General features: G+C 42.2%; 1 protein-coding gene across 11 annotated transcripts in view; it reads right to left on the reverse strand.

Annotated features, from left to right (window-relative positions):
* L3MBTL3 (L3MBTL histone methyl-lysine binding protein 3) overlaps positions 1 to 11,416 on the reverse strand; it is a 120,745-nt gene extending 109,329 nt beyond the window's left edge. For 3 of the 11 annotated variants that reach the window (XM_027086700.1, XM_027086636.1, XM_027086729.1), the window contains exons 1-2: positions 9,342 to 9,632; positions 7,726 to 7,799 (exon numbers count right to left, since the gene is read on the reverse strand). The gene's annotated coding sequence lies outside the window, so the exon portion shown is untranslated. Of the gene's footprint in view, positions 1 to 670; positions 756 to 2,029; positions 2,076 to 7,725; positions 7,800 to 9,341; positions 9,633 to 11,340 lie in introns of those variants that run through there. The other 8 variants (XM_027086718.1, XM_027086708.1, XM_027086689.1 and 5 more) reach the window with 7 other exon arrangements.
* Between the last annotated feature and the right edge of the window lie 4,608 nt (positions 11,417 to 16,024).

Genomic DNA, 16,024 nt, shown 5'->3' on the forward strand with positions numbered 1-16,024 from the left:
AGTTACAGAAAATAAATTCAAGAAACAACATGAGAGCAGGCAGCATTTTACAGGGTAGAATTTATCCATCTTCAGGTTAGAGTCGACTACAGAGGTGCTACCTCCTGGCTGAGCTCGCCATCTGCATCCACGTGTGGAGATGTGTAGTGTCTAACCCTGGGGAATGCCCTCAGGACCTAGAGCCCAGGCTGGAGAAAGTGATCCTGAGACAGGCAAAACCTCTGCCTCCTAAGGTCTATCTAGGGTTTTCTGATTTATTCTCTAATGGCCTCCTATGTACTTTCATGACACCAGAGAGGTACACAGCCTGTAACGGGGGAACTCACATACCCACAAGTACACGGCCATGTAGGGGTAGTCACACAAAGCCAATAGGCCTAACCCATTCCAGAGACACAAACATACTGGAGCCGGAGGCTTTCTTCTATGCTTTGCCATTTTAAAGGCTCTTACCAATACTAGACTAGTTGACCCTCACAGCTACCTTTTAAGATGGCCAAGAATTCTTAGCCTCATTTTACAGATAAGAAAAGATCACCCAACCAATCAACAGACTTTTACCTCCCAAGACAGTGCCCCTCAAACTATACCATACTGCCCAACACATTGTATTTTAGTCAATAAAGAAGCCAGTCTAATGTAAAGGTGAAAAGCACAGCAGCCAGAGTGCCTGGGTTGAATCCTGGCTTCACAGTTTACTCGCTGTATAATCTTGGGCAGGGTACCCAACCCCTCTTGAGCCTCAGCTCCTTCATCTAAAAAAATGAAATAGAAATATCTACTTCATATGGATTAAAAAATGTTTTAATCATGCATGTTAAAGTGGTTTGTACTTTTTGGACACTCAGTCCGCAACAGTTACGGTTATTTTGAAGAAAAGAAACAAGCTGCTCTCCAGTGTCCACATTCCCTCCAAACATGGGTTTACCAGATGTCTGAAGTATCCCAGGGCAGAGGAGTTGATAACTCTGCAAAAGCCAATACCTTTGCACCACAAAGTCCTATCCGATTTCTTAAGAGTCCAGGGGTGAAGGTGGAGAAAAGTGGAAGTTAAGAACTGTGGTAGGATTCTGGGATTTCATGGACAAATCAAATTTCAAAATGAATTTGGGAAGCTGATGAAAGGTCAATAAGTATTAGTTTTCCCAAGCTCTTACAAAGAACATGTTAACAAGGAACCAAGTATGAAGGACATAATCTCTGAACAGCGACCCAAGACTAAGCCACTGGCAACCTTACTGTGACATTTTTGCTGAGGAGGCATAAAAGCTTCCTTGCATACCAACTGTGGTTCCAGGACCTGCTTTCAAGAAAGCTAGTGCAGAGGCCAACAGAAAGCACCGTAAGAGATCGCAGCAAGAGGCCAGGAGGAAAGAGTGATGAACGCTATGGATCCTCTCCAAAGGGGACTCAAATGACTACAGTGAGTCTTTCTCTGTACAAATACTGGAATATGTGTACGTAAGATGCCAGGAGAAGAGGGGCTGGAAAGGCAGAATCTATACCCCAATTATAATACTTATTACATCATATCATGATCATTTACTTACAGGAGGTTTTGGAGGAAAGAAAACTGGGTTTCTTCATTTCGCTATCCCATGTGATTATCCACAGTAGGAATCAATAAAAATTTATCAGATGAATGAATAAAATAGAAGGGGAAAATATAACAGACTAGTTGTGGGCAGGCACTGGGGAGAGAGGAAATCAGGAAACGATCTTCATTTGTCCATCTATCTCTTATTCTCCAGTGAAAATTCTAACTAACAACGAGGCTGCTAAGTATTTATTTACCTCTTTGGCAGAAGGATAACATTCCTGCTCCAAGAAACCTTCCTTATTTAAGTGTCAGTGAAGAATACATGAAAAGAAGTTAAATTCAAACCTCTTAAACAGGCTTATTCAATAAGGATAAGAGAGAAATCTAAACTCACACCTGAAGCATCTCTCAACAAACACATTTTGCTACAAAGAAAAAATTTCCTTTCAAATCAAGCATGACAGATACCAGCTTTGATATTCTACTCACCCTGACTGGCAAGAACTCTGAATCGCACACATACTGGAACTGAGATCTGTTGAGGAGAGATGTGAAATTTTGCCCTGAGGGCCCAAGTTCATAGATTTTTAGGCAGGTAAAACTCTAGATCATTTCAATGTTAGAATTGAAATCTCGGTAGCATCAAGAACAAATCCTTGAGAATCTGGGTCTCCTGTCCATATATATGCTTATATAGTAGATGCCTTCCTTTAAATATGAAATCAGTTATTAGGACAGTTCCTTCTTATTGATACTTTTTCAGAAACACCCCACCACTACCAGTAGTTATCTACTGGTCATGTTTTAATGAAAATGACCCTAGTTATAACGTATTGATGGTTTCTCTGATTTGCTACCTTTTCTGCCACGGAGATTACATGCAAAGGGGTAGTCACTGAAGGCAACCTTTACGAAATCTCAACTTCCTGCCCTTCCGTTTGTTACTGTAAGAAGGATGAATTATTTGAGAGTCTGTGGCCTAACCTACTTACTTCCTCTGAAGGAGGAACAGAAAATTAAAAATGCCTTTCAAGAAAAAAAAATGTACATAGAAAATGAAATCACAAACTGACATTAACAGTCTTACAGCATATTTAATACACTCTCTTCAAATGCTTTTATTTGAAGTTCATTTTCAGTGTACAGACTATATCTCAATTTGAGGCAAAAATATCCTGAAAAGTGCTATCACGTCATCAACATATTACACTAGTAGCGTAATAATAGAAATTTTACACCCATTAGAGGGATTCAGGGGAATAAAAAGAGCAAGAACCTGTCTCACACAGATATTTCCCTGCTTATGCAAAATATGCATGAACTTAAATTAAAAAAGAAAACTAAAAGTAGTATCTTGTTCTTTTTTCTTATTTCACTTCGTAATTTTTTAAATGCTAAAAGCAGTATCTGTTTTCTTATTCTGCTTCGTATTTTTATAGAACATAGAGCTAGAATTAAAAGATTTACACTTGATTTCTCTTTTGTATATGATAAATTGGATTTGACCAGATTTTATTTCTGTCACAGAAGTCATGTCTACAGGGCTTACCCTGATAACCATTTGTAGCTAAACTCCTTATCAATAGATTGAACAGCTAGGCCTCCAATCTACCAAATAAGACCACAAACCAATGCGGTGAAATTATCTAAGACCATTTAACAACCAGACCAGGGATTTCAATTCACAGTTCAGGGTTCAAGCAGTGTTAACAGATGGGAGAAAAATAATCAACTGGTTTTGGTGCCTGCACCATCCTACCAAAAGTGTTTTAGGAACTGAACTGGTTTAATTCTATAAAATTTCACATAACATAAAGCTATAGTCCAATCTTGAAAAGGCCTGGCACACAGCAGGTACTCAAAAAAATGTACTGGATGACAGTGTTTCAACAAAGCAGAAACAGGCTGTACACCTGAAACTAACACAACATTGTAAATCAACTATACCCCAATACAAATGTAAAAAACAAAACAAAAACAAACAAAGAAAAACAAAGGAGAAACAGCCCATCACCCTCTAATCAACGCCTGCAGTAGCATCCTTCTAAGTCAGACAAAAGCTCTGCTTGAGGGACCACGACTCAGATGATAGAAATATTATGTGACTCCCACTGTAATCCAGAACCGCCCAATGAATCAAAAGCTCTTCACTTCATTTTGTAAATGGGCCTACTCTTCTGGTTAAAGAGTATAATGTCAGTAGTTATCGTATTTTGGTGAGTATATTCTTAGTCATATTCCCTGTTATCTTTATTAAACTTTGATCCTAACACTACATTCCTCCCTACCCCCAGCTTCTCACCACCATTCTCTCTATCCCTCATTTTAATTTTCTTCTTTTATAATCACAATAAATTCCATCATGTTTTGAGTTCACAAAATGGTAAATTTAGGTCCCAATCTTTTGATTGATGATTGATTGATGTACACTTTTTGATAACACACCCTACTGCCTTATCAGGTCTCTTCCTATACAGAACAAGTGAAATCTTATTTATATATAAGCCTAGTAATTCCCAAAACTAATCTGAGTAATGTTTTATTAACAGTTAGTGATCATTTCAAGGCCATGAACTAGACCAAGGTGTTCTTTTCAGTATAACTCAGTCTTTCCCCAACTTTTAAAAAAAGGAAAAAAAAAGGAAAGTGAAGAGATAGTGTTTTCTTCCCGTAATTTTTTCTTACACCAGTTTGCTATTGCTCATCTTAGTGAACCAACGTATAAGAGCAAATACATTAATCTGGAAATGTGTTTTCTTAGAAATATTCTAAGAATTACTATTTGGAATATTAGAAAGTTAAAGACATAACAAAACAAAAGCCAGTGTCATTTTCCCTGGTCCCACCCCTTTCAAAGTACATGATATGAACTAAGACAAGTTACTAAGTATCTCTGAGCACCAGTCTGCTCTAAAAGAGAATTAATAATACCAAATGCTCAAGGTTAGTGAAAGTATTAGGAATAATATTCAGTGTCTAGAACAATACCTGGGCATACAGAAGGCACTCGGTAAGTTTTTGTTAGATGAATGAATGAGTGAATCAATGAATGAATATAAAATATCTAGCTTAATGCTTGACATTCAGAAGGCACTCAATACACAATTACATTGACTATATCAACACTTCACAGTGTTTTGCAGAGACACCCTACCTTCCAGGACGCTACCTTAGGAAACACATCCAGTAGTACCACCACAGCACTTACCTCTATCTACCTTTCACTGGCACTGAACCAGGGCTTTGTTTTGGTAATTACCATTGTATATGTATAGATCATCTCCTCAACTAGATTATGAACACACTGAGGCCAAAGACTGTTGCTTTCTCTGTAGCCTCAACAAATTCATTCACTTCACCCTATTCTCAGTATTCATTATGTGAAGCACTTCCCAATGGAGACTTACACAAAATAGATACCAATAAATATTTGTGGACTGACATAAAACACTGACTTACAGAAAGAATAGTAGATAATAATAAAAAGGTTTTATTATAATACACATGTAATTCTTCTAATCACTACCCAAGTCATTAACTATAAGTCCACTTCTGAGGAAGAAACTGGAGCCACATCCAGGATCACCCAACTTTATACAAGTTCCTCTCAAAAGTCCTTGTTCTTTCCTTCAAACCACCCTGTCTCCTACAAAAGGACTTCTCTTAAAGGCTTTTTTCAATTCGACTTCATAAATCAAACTCCTGGAGTAAGCTTGTAGGGAACTCATCAAGGGCAAAGACCTAGTCTTTCAGTGTTCAGCACTGTAAGAGCTCAATAAAAATGAGTTAACTAGTAGAAACATCACTAGAGAGATTACTCAGGTTACCCAGCCTTGGGACCCCAAAGGTACCCTTGTCCACACCACATAAAGTAACTTCTTTTGTAAGTTTCCCATCCTATTATAAACAGCTTTTGTTGATATATGTATTTCTTAGAAATAAACTACCAAACAAAACAAACCAGTGGAATTTTTCAAGAACCAACCTTCAATTCCTCAGGGATGAATTAAACAGGACATATATTTTTTCTTTCCTTCACTATTGGGTTTTTGGGTTCTTAGCATATTGATAGGATAATTTACAAGAGAAGTGAGATAAACTAAAACTTTTCAGAGTTTGTCAAGTTCAGTATCATCAAATTGAAAACAATGACAGATAGTACTTGTGGTTTTCTTTTTTCTATCTAGATAACAGTTGATTAGAATTAGAATAAAGCAGCAAAGAGGTCTAGAAAACATGGGGGGGGGGGAAGCCCTACAGGTAGCTTCCCCTAAATCCAGTCATTTGCAGTACCCATTTTCTGGCCCCGAGAGTTTAAATTCTTACTACTCCAGTTACCTATTTTCTCATCCTCATTTCCCAGCAGATTCACACAACTAAACTATTAATTACAGCACATGAATTCCCCTCACACCAACCCTTCTACTTTCATCACCCTACCATTTCCACAATTTGGCATCATTTTATATTTAAAAGTATTTATTTCATCTACTCCTACCTAGCAAATGACTAGTTTGGGATAAATAAATATCAATTCGTATTCAACACCATGTTAAAAACATGGTCCCTTCTCTCAAGGAGCCAAAGTTGTAAAAGAGAAACTACTAATTTCCTATAGAAAAGAAATATCCCCCAGAAGTACTGTGACAAGTCCGTATAATATATACACCAAAAACTAATCTAATAATTTTAGCCAGGAATTAAATCACTCTGTTCGGCTCTTAAAAACCTACCTCCTGCCCTTTCCAGAAAACGTGGCTAAGGTGAAATGGTAATATGACAACCATTTCAAACATCTGAATAGCTCTTCATAGCGCTCAAAACCTTATTTTATTTGATCCCTTCAACAAAGAAATCAAGGCAAGCATTGTTGCTCCACTTTTCCAGATGGGGAAATCCAGGCTGAAAGAGTTAAAGTGACTTACACAAAGTGGTACATTCAGTGGCTAAATTGTCTTCTGATTCCTATTCTAGTACTCTATCTACACTCACGGTGATTCCCCAATTGAAGAAAAAATAATCACTGTCTTCCACTCAGCACATCTAAACATGAAACTCACCACCCTAGGAAACACATTTCACTCTGCCTGAACTCTACTTCTGTCTGGGTGATCTTCTTGGAGCTGTTCTTGCCCCCTTGTCTCTGCTGCATCACCTACGTAGACATCTATTTATTTTGCTAAATTATACTACTCAAGATGATCCACAAGCAGAAAATGACAATAAATTCCCTTTTAACAATCATTTTTATATTGGTATTTATCAGTTATGACATCGAGACCACATCTACCCTGGTTATAAGGTGGCTCAATAGGGATTATTAGTCCTGCTAATTTATTTTGTTTTCTTTTGTTTTTGCCAAACAAGAATTAGTAACTCCTTTAATACTCAAGACAGAGAAGGAAAATGAAAGGCAGAAAAAGAAAGGGAAAGATCAAAAGAAAAAAGGTATACATAGTAGAAAGCACTACAGTAGCACAAATGTACTTTGATGCTCTACCCAGAGAGGGCCCCCCTTTGCCTGAGAATGACCTTTGTCCTGAAAGTAGGCCCTGGATTACTGGAGACAAACCAGCACCCTCCAAAATTACCAAAGGGATCTTTACTGGACAACAGCTGTCTTCCCTGTGGTGATATGCTTAAAAGTTGACAAGTTTATGCTAACACACTGGAAACTCACTATAACCTATGATTCGATATTTGGCACAAGTCAGACCACCGTTGGACTTGAGTCACAGAATATAAGTTACTTAAATATCCCCAAAGATCTTGTTGTGAATTTCACCTACAAAATTTTACCAAGTTCCAGAACCTTCCATATCACTGTGTACTTATACCACAGTTATATTAATTCACAATTGCTTTGTTCTAGTTTTCCCACTTTCTCAACTCCAAAGAATAAAACTATTTATTTTCAGCAGAAAACAGGTGCAATTGGAGCGTGAATTAAGAATCTAGCAAAAAGCCAGTCCAAAGGTTATCCAGAACAATCTCTTAACTTTTCCTAATGTTTTAAGTAGAGCCTCAAGACCACTCAGTGTCAAGACTTCCATGCATTCAAAGCGGCCCTCACAAAATGATGTTTTTCTGCCAACCTTGTTCCACACTCTCCTCCCTCATCCCCAAATGCAGCTTTTAACATTTGCAAGTATATCAAGGAATTTGTTTCAACATGCAACTCTTACCTAGTTGCAGTGAAGAAATAACTGTCTGATGGTCTTTAAGACTGTCGTCCACCGTCAAGACTTCTTCCGGAGGTCTAGCATTGATTTAAAAGGAGGACAAATAAAATCAAAATATTGTCATAAAAAAAAGCCTTCAAACCCACAACTAATATGTATAAATTTTGAATTGCTGATTTATTGCATGATTTCATACATTACCACTTGATATGTTAAAAAAAAAAAACTAGTTCTGGATGAGATGAACTAGATTTTATCATTTATATCATTGCCCTCCCCTAAATTCCCCCATTAAAGTCTCTCCCATTGTATGACAAGCAGATGAAAGTTACAAGGGTCATTTGGTTCAACTTCTATTTCTCTCATTGCTTTTCTTAAAACTAAAGTTACTACGCAGAACACACACTGGCAAAAGAATAGATTCTATGTAAGCAAGTTTTGTCCGTATATCAAATATTTAAGCGTTTAAATCACAAACTATACAAAGCGTTCAGAAATTTTGCAGTGAAACAAAATTACACTCTTAGCACTAAAAGGGGCCATTTATTTTATGACTATATATAACTGTATGTTTAAGCAACTAAATACCAGCCTTAAATTATATTTATTAGAGAATAAAATGATCAACTCACATAAAAGGCACATTTCAACCAAAGGTCTTTCTCATTTTTTCGAAGTTTTAAACACAAATTGCACTTTGCATTTTTATTAACGTTCAAATGAAATTATCTGCTGTGACTCCTGATTAAAAGTAGATCAAATGTGTAGACAACGATAAATATAAAAAACAAACAAATTGCTTCTAATCCAGAGAGTGACCAATCTCAAATCCCAGCATAAAAGCAAAGTGTTTTTTCCCATAGAAGTAATGAAGAGTGGAAGTTGTAGAGTCTGGGTCCTCAGATCTCATTTGCTCTCCAATGTACTAAACTTTCTATTTCTGATCAGCATCCTCTCATACAACATCTGGCTGCTCGATCGGGTCGTCTAATTACTTCCACGTCTGAACGGACTACGTAGCTAAAAGTAAAGGCCAAAGTTTGCTCTCGGCCTTCCGAACTTAAAAAGATGCGTTTAACCACTAGAGGTCTCCCCTTGGCCAGTTTTGTACGTTCGCTATTTTGCTGCACTTGAAACTTTCCGGAGAAATGCTCTACTCGAGTCAGTGTTTTTCTAAAAACTTGCGCAAAAATCCACGCGACCGAGCTAGCCAGTACAGAGACTCTCGGGCTCCCCAAACCGATAAAGCTATTACAAACAACCCTCTAGGAAAATCAAAATTAATATTCGACGCACTCGCTCCAGCCGCTCCCCCCCCCGCCCCATTCTTATTTCTCATCTCAGTTTCCCTGAACTTAAACTCAGAACAATCAAAAATCTATTTTTGTTTCGGTGCACTCTGAAGGATCTCTAACGCATTTTTCTGGCGGTAGACCCGAGGTGGTAGAGGAGCGGGCCGAGGGATGCAGGGAGGGGGAAGGGCCGTGCTCACAGCGCCCGAGGAAGTTGCATAAGGAAAGAGACTCCGTTTTTTGGGTCCCCTCAAAAAATCGGCAGGGAGGGGGAGGAAAAGGAAGCGGGGAGGGGGGAGGTAGGAGGGAAACCGAAGCGACGTTTACCTTCGTCTCCCCGTGTAAGGGTGGGGTAACAGCCACGATCTTCGCGACCCCGGAGGGCGGCTCGTTACCCCCACCTCTCTCCAAGCGCAGACGGACAAACAGATACCCCCACCCCTCCGCGGGGAAGGCGGGGAGTTAAGTGCCCGCTTTTAAACTTTCTCTCACGGTCGCGCTTGGGCCGGGCTTTGACCAGAAAGGGTGGGGGAGACTGGAGGGCCTTTTTCTTTCAAGGTAATTAAAGTTTTACCACCAGCACAGAAGTTGCGCCCCCCTCCCCCGCTGCCAGGGCTCACAAGTTTTCCTCCCGCTCCTCCCCCCCCCAACCCGCCCCACCAGCTCGCGGGGCGCGCGGCGGATGCCTCGGCTCCTGCGCTTCCCGATCCCCACCCCCGCCGGCCTCTACTTCCCCCCGCCGGGCCGCCACGGCGCGAGGACGGCCCGCCGGGCCCAGGACGCTAGTGTGCAAAACCCATTATCCCGGAACGGCACACGCACGCGGCGCGAGGCGGGCGGCGGCCCCGCCTCGGACCCCTCTTTGCCTCCCCAGTATAAGCACAGCGTAAACAAGTTGCAGGGAAAGCAGCCCCGCGCCTCCACCCCCCCACCCCCGCCCGCCTCCCCGGCGCGGCGGCCACAGCCGCCCGCCGCTACCGCCGCCGCGGCCGCCGCCTCCAGACACACGCCCGCGCCCGCACCCGGGCCGGCGCGGCACGGCGCGGGGCGAATGCAGCGACGGCGCGGGCTCCCGGCCCGGCCCGCGAGCCCGCGCCCTGCGCCCTCCCCCGCGCGGACGGCCGCCGCGGGCCCGCGCCGCCTCGCTTCCCGAAGCACTTTCCTGCCTCGGGCAGAAATAAACCGGAGGGTTTATTTTTGTGCAACTTTCCCAAAATGGCGGAAATTGGAGCTGATCTATATGAAATTCTCACACAGTCGGTCGGGAAGGGGGAGGCGGCGAGGAAGAAAACGCAAACTCTCGGCCGCCGAGCCCGCCGCGGGTCCGTGAGTGTGTGCGTGCGTGTGAGTGTGCGTGTGCGCGGTGGGAGTCGGGGAGGCCTTTCCGCCGCGCGCGCACACACACACACACACACACACACACACACACACACAGAGCACACGCCGGGGAGACGCGCCTGCACATTCAACCAGTCCATTCTCCGCAGCCCGAGCGGGTAGAAAGTGGCCCGGCCTCTTTTCCCACTGCCTCGGTCTCCCGTACTTGTACTTCTCGCGCTCGCTCGCTCGCTCTCCGGTGCGCGCCCGGCACAAAGGCCACACGGGCGGAGGGGGCCGCAGGGGCGGCGCGCGGGGCTCGCGCCTCTCGCCGCACCGATCCGCGGCCCCGGCCGCCCCCGCCGGCGCCCCCAGCCTCGGCCGCCGCGCTCGCCGCCGGGGCTGCGGCTCCGCGGCGCCCACTCGGGCACGCACCCCGGCGGAGCCCGGCGCCGCCGCGCTCCCCACCCCGCGCCCGGTGTCATGAAAGCGACCAAAGTGACAAGCTCGGGGGGCGCGGGGGAGGGGGCACACACGCATCTGGCCGCCTGCGCGCGGGCGAGAGCCCGACGCGGCCGCCTCGCCCCGGCTCCTTTCCGCACGGCCCCCCACACCCTTCCCCGTGTGCGCGCAAAGAAAAAAATACAAGTCTCTCCTCCCCCCATTTTTTCCTTTCTCTTTTCTCTCTCTTTTGTTCCTCTTTCACACTCGCACTCACTACTTCACAGTGAGATGCCCAGAGACTCCCCCTCCAGTCGTTTCCGAGTCACTTGCCCACTTTTTTCCCCAGGATTAAGTTTTCTTCTCTTTCCCAGAGGCGCAGAGAAGTGGGGGAGAAACCCCTTCTGTCCTTTCCCCTCCCCTGATCTGTTTCACAAGACGAGGGTGCGCTTCCTTCTCTCTATAGGTCTCTTAACTTTCATCCTCACCCAGAAAAATAAATGAATGGCTTTTGCACGTACAAATCTTCAGATTAATAAGAGATTAGATCCGATCAACCGCTTCTTACCCCCAAATTTTCTCTTTTTTTTTTCTCCGTCTCACGAGTAGTCCTGACAAATGGTCCAGGGCTGCGGGCGCACTGCGCATGTGCGCGTAGAGTCAGGGCTGGGGAGAGGGGAAACTGCGCTGGTGCCGGTGCCGCCGCCGCCGCCGCCGCCACCGCCGCCGCCGCCGCCGCCGCCACTGCTGGGGAAGCTCGCTCTGGCTTCCCTGTTAATGCTGCTGCGCCTTCGCCGCTGGAAAGCAGCATTAAAGCGGGTTGGCAAATGCAGCAGCCCGCAGACACTGTTTCAGGTGCATCTTTTCAATACCCTTGTCACCGGCTCGGGGCTGGTTCACGAACAATCAAAACAAATATGAAAGACTGCTAAGGTTATAAATTTCTTTGTGTATTTTTCACTTTACTTTTTTAAAAAGGCATTTCTCAGAGCAGCTAATCCACCATATACTGTTAAACATATGCTTTCAGCCATTAAAGAGTGGGATTAGTCTTATAGGAACACAACCCAAAGGCTAAATGCATGCTACAGGTCATGAAAAATAAGAAAGTTTGAAGTTTTTACGCCCTAGAACCTCCCCCGCTTTTAGGACTGGAAGAAAAGTGTGCATGTGAGGTGTGCACGTGCTTTGCGTTTCTTAAGTGCTGGTCTTTATTGACAGCTTAAACGTGTTAGGCCTCTGTTGTGAAATATGTTGGGACACGTATGTCAACTTAGAAATCAGTGTTCAAGTCCTCTGTCCTCTGGCAATAAGCAGGTCGAGGACGACCCTCTGAATGTATTCAGTCAAGATTGCTGAGCGGTCCTAAATAGCAAAACCTGTCTTTGCTAAGGCATCAAAACTAGATCAAGCGAGGGTATTGCATTTCGGTATTGACGGCTTTCCACTTATTGACTACAGGCCTCCTTTTGGGCCGCTCACCATTCTCCTTTTCTACTAGATACAAGTACTTAGAAAATAATTAAAGAAACTGAAATTGTGATCAACACCTCTATGTCAATAACGGAGCTTGCTTCGCGAGAAAAAAAGTAGCACTTCAGGAGTGGTGGAAGCAGGTCTTACATTTTGCTGGGGTAGGGAGATAAAGTAATGCCCCCATCTCAGAATGGACTATTTAGTTTGCATCTAATAAAGGGTAAAGGAGGCCCTTTTCCAAAATTGCTGCCTGAGGCCTAGAATTTAAATATATCACAGATGGAAATTCTGTATTAAAAATCCTTCTCCAAAATGTAAGTAATAATATTCTTGATTGAATTTTTTCACTTAAAGAATGTTCTTTGAACCAGTTTCAGAAAATAAACTGTTAAATTCTTTCCTTAGGACCATGAAATTACCCTAGAGAAGCAGACTACCCGACAATGTCTTCTGTTGGTATAGTGACCAAATTCTCCAAACCAAAACCCAGGATATATGGCTTGACATGTACTCAAAACAAAGGAACAAACTCTGTGAAGCTGAAATGAGTTCATAAAATATGCTTCATATTTTGGGAAACAATTGGTTTAGGGATGTGAAGTAGGGAAGGCTGGGTTAGTGGGAACTATAGATAATATCATTGATTTCACCCACCACATCCAACCTTTTTCTGAGTTGCTCCCAAACAGCCTAATTAACTGATCTGAATTTCAGCTTCTCTCCTTTTCTCCCTAGCCCTTGAATAAGCAGTGAAATGGCCAAAGGGAAAGAGACTACAGGAGGAGAAAGGAAGCAAAGCCAGGGGCTATGTGCAAAACTAAGACCTTACCCCAAAAGAAACTAAAATTAATTTTAGATTCCTCTTTCTAAAAATCCATTTTAGATTTGTTCTCTCTAGATAATTTCTGTATGATGTTTCTACTTCACATATATGTTCAGAGATTTCCACAGTCCATAAACTTACCTTAAAGGCCTACCTTGTGCTAATCATGCTACAAGGTGTTGGGGATAAACAGATGGTCAAAACTAGGCAACAAGGAATTCAGTCTGGCAAAGGGGACAGTCTAGTGCACTGGGCATTGCTGTACAGTGTGGAAGATGTGGTACTAGGGGTATGCAGAACAATTATAACTGAGGAGCACCTATGGCAATAGGAAAGGCTTTCCAGAAAAGGTGGTAACTAACCTGATTTGTGAAGGACAAGTGTCCAGGGTATGTGGTTCTACTTTTTTCTCTGGGAAGATGATCCAATCAGAGGAAGCCTGAGTAAAGGTCCAAGGGTTTGGAGAGCAAGGCTTGCCTGAGACCTATGCACATGTCGAGATTCACTAACAAAAATAAGGTCTAGTTGAGGCTCTCTACAATAGGTGTCTTTCTCCCCCAGAGATCATCAGTAAAATCTCAAAGATTTAATCTAAATTGTTCCCAAGATGTGGTTCTGGATGGGAAATATTTTGAAGGTACTCATATGTAAGGGTAATGCTACCAGATTTTTCTACAAAGAATTCATCAGTGTTACCACCTGAAACAGAGGCAGAATAAGATATTAGAATCTAAATAACACTGCATTATTCTTTATATAAATTGGTAGTATTTACAAAACCTTTCTCCATCTGTTCCCTAAATGGTAATATCCTAGTAGAAGCTTTTTGTTGTTCCTTCACACTTCCACCATTCAGTCACTGGTTAGTAATTCACGATGAATCCCTTCTTTCCAGCATCCCTTAATCGCATCACTCCCCACCACTCTCCCCACTTCCCATCCCACCCTGCTCTACCCTATCACACGTACATACCTAATCCATCCTCAGACCAGGTCTGTAACTTCCCTGATGTCCCAAACTAAAGTATTAGCCACTCCTTTACTTTTCTTTATATTTATTTATTTATACCCAAACTTGTGCCCTGCCCCCATGACTTCAGGCTATTCCATTTCTAAATATTCTGAAGCTTAAGCCATTTTACATGGAAAATGTTTTAAATCACTGTACTCACTTTTTGAGGCTTCTCATCACCTCCCAGATGAAGGTCATTCAAAACCTTTCTCACTATACTCCATCCTGTAACCTCTACTCCGTGTGAATTCAATTTAGAAACCTACATTCCCTTTTCCTAACACGAAGCTTGTTCTGCATTGATAGGACACACTCCTCCTTCCTGGAACAATTCAAGGACGACCTCCTCCACCAGCCAGCCCCTCATAAATTGAAAGTGACCAGGAATGAAGTCCAAGTAATCCAGTTCTGCCACCACCCACTGGGAACTATTAGGCAGGTCACCTCATATTTCAGGGTTTGAATTCTCTCACTAGTTACACAAAGAAAAGAGGGTAGTAATTGATTTCTGAGATCTCTTTGAAAGCCATGTCCCTTTCCATCCTTCCACATAACAGTAACATTGCCACATTTTAGTACAAATAATATGGAACCAAGGAAAGAATTTTAAGTAAGGAGTGAAAAATCCATCCATCTGCTAGGTATCAGAATGTTATCAGTTTATAGCTCATTCAGTTGGTTTAGGCCCGGTACTAATGAGATGAAGGTCATGAGTTCCATTCCCTAATGGCTAGTTAGTTTTGATCTGTTTCATAGCCACAAACTTCTTTCCTAACCCCAGTTTCCCATGTTGTAACATGTGCTATTGGTCACAATTCTTAAGGTAAAATTGAATCTTTCCATAGAAATTTTCTAAAATGAACAATACTTGAAATCATTCTTTCAATGTATTATCTTACTTTTAAGTGTGAGTCACGTTATTTATTTTTTTAGCCTATATAATTGTGTGCTCCATGTTTTTCCAAGTATAAAAATGACATTAACATTGATTTGGCCAAGATTCTTATTATTGATATTTATTTATAAGAGCTGAGTTTGATTTTCTTGTTAGTGTTCTAGATAACACTGAAATGTAATACTGGTAATCTTTACTGTGACACATCTGTATACATTCTTAGCAGAGAGCTTGTGATAGTGAGATGTAATTGAAATGCTGAGAGTAAAAGAAAAAGGATCTGTTGCTCATCAGGTAAGGAAAGGATCATAACGTAAATCTTAAATCCTCAACATCTTGAGGAAATTAATTCTGGATAGATGTGAATATTTATTATAATTTTGTTTAGGTGCAAAGGTAAAGTTAGAAATATGACAGACATATTCAAAACAGTGGAATAATATGGGACTATAAACTGACTTCTAAATTAAAAGGAAAGAGAGTTTATAATTTTCCATAACACACTTACTCACTTAAAGCCTAAATTTAAGAGCCTTATAACTAAACAGTATTAGAGGAACAAGCCAGACTTCAGAACATGTCTGTGACAGTAGCCTCTGATACACTTAGACCCTGGTTCTAGAATGTTCTTTCCATTTGACCTGGCCTCCTGGCCACAGCTGACTGGTCCAGAAGTGGGCATTTAATCCAAGGACTGAATCAAGTAGGGGTGGCCTATGAGTCAGCAGGGAGTGCTTCCCCATGTGAGTAAAAGTGATGAAATGGAACAGTCTATTCTCACGCTTGAACCGGAAATATTGAAGATGAAATTAATTGATAGGCATTACAAAAACTAAACTAAATGATTCACAAAGAGAAAAAGGTAGAGTGCAGGTACCTTAGCTGTTAGGCATTAGAAACTATGCATAAGTAGAAATCATACGGTAGGGCAGAGCAGAAGTTAGCCAGCCAGATAAAGGTGCTAGAGCTGCCCTGGGCTCTACATGACCTCCTATCCCCAAATGTCATTCTAGTCTTGGAAAGGCCTGGCCACTTTGGGACATCAT

Source organism: Aethalodelphis obliquidens, unplaced genomic scaffold (genome assembly GCF_003676395.1).
Source record: "Aethalodelphis obliquidens isolate GAN/ISIS:26980383/991018 unplaced genomic scaffold, ASM367639v1 scaffold3, whole genome shotgun sequence".
Taxonomy (NCBI): Eukaryota; Metazoa; Chordata; class Mammalia; order Artiodactyla; family Delphinidae; genus Aethalodelphis; species Aethalodelphis obliquidens.